We start from the raw sequence: 994 nt of genomic DNA on the forward strand, positions 1-994 counted from the left end.
TGAGAAGACAGCCTACTTAATGAAGGAATATATTCACCAATGACACATCTAATAAGCGATTAATATCCAAAATTATAAAGATCTCCTACAAATCAACACCAAAAAGACAAACAATCCAATTTAAAAATGGGCAGAGGACCTGAATAGACACTTCTCCAAAGAGGACATGCAGATGGCCAGTAGACATATGAAAAGATGTTCAATGTCACTAATCAGCAGAGAAATGCAAATTAAAACTACAATGTGATTGTCAGAATGGCTATCATCAATAAATCCACAAACAGCAATGTTGGCAAAAACGTGCAGAAAAGGGCACCTTCATGCCCTGTTGGTGGGCAAGCAGGTTGGTGCAGCCACTGTGGAAGCAGAATGGCTCTTTCTCTGCCATCATGGTGCGCGCGTTTGCTTCTCCTTCACCAGGTCTTCCCATAAGACTTTCGGGATCAAGAGGTTCCTGGCCAAGAAACAAAAGCAGAATCAGCCCATCCCCAATGGATTCTGATGAAAACTGGTAATGAAATCAGGTACAACTCGAGGAGGAGACGTTGGAGAAGAACCAAACTGGGCCTATGAGGAAACACACATGAGAGGTGGCTCACATAGTTATGCTGTGTCCAGATTGCCTGCGCCTTTAAATGATTGAAAAGACCACTACTGTCGGGACAGTTGGGCCATTTTAATTGGAAAATTATTGGATTCATGATTTTGCTCTTTTGATTTTTTTTCTGCAGTAGTAGGTTGGTTCAGTAATAAATGTGTGAGACCTTAAAAAAAAGAAAAAAAAGAAAGAAAACAGAATGAAGCTTTCTCAAAAAAAAAAATTTTTTTAAATAGATCTACCTTATGACCCAGTAATTCTTCTTCTGGTTATATATCCAAATAAATACAAAACACTAATTTAAAAAGATATATGCTCCCCTCTGTCTCTTGCAGCATTATTTACAACTAGAGCCCTGGTGCATGAAATTCATGCACTGGGGGGGGTTCCTACTGT

General features: G+C 39.3%; 1 pseudogene; it reads left to right on the plus strand.

The window, feature by feature from the left end:
- Window positions 1-254: 254 nt before the first annotated feature.
- LOC102771526 lies at window positions 255-573 on the plus strand (annotated as a pseudogene).
- Window positions 574-994: the final 421 nt, after the last annotated feature.

The sequence above is a fragment of the Myotis davidii genome, unplaced genomic scaffold, assembly GCF_000327345.1.
Source record: "Myotis davidii unplaced genomic scaffold, ASM32734v1 scaffold97, whole genome shotgun sequence".
NCBI lineage: Eukaryota > Metazoa > Chordata > Mammalia > Chiroptera > Vespertilionidae > Myotis > Myotis davidii.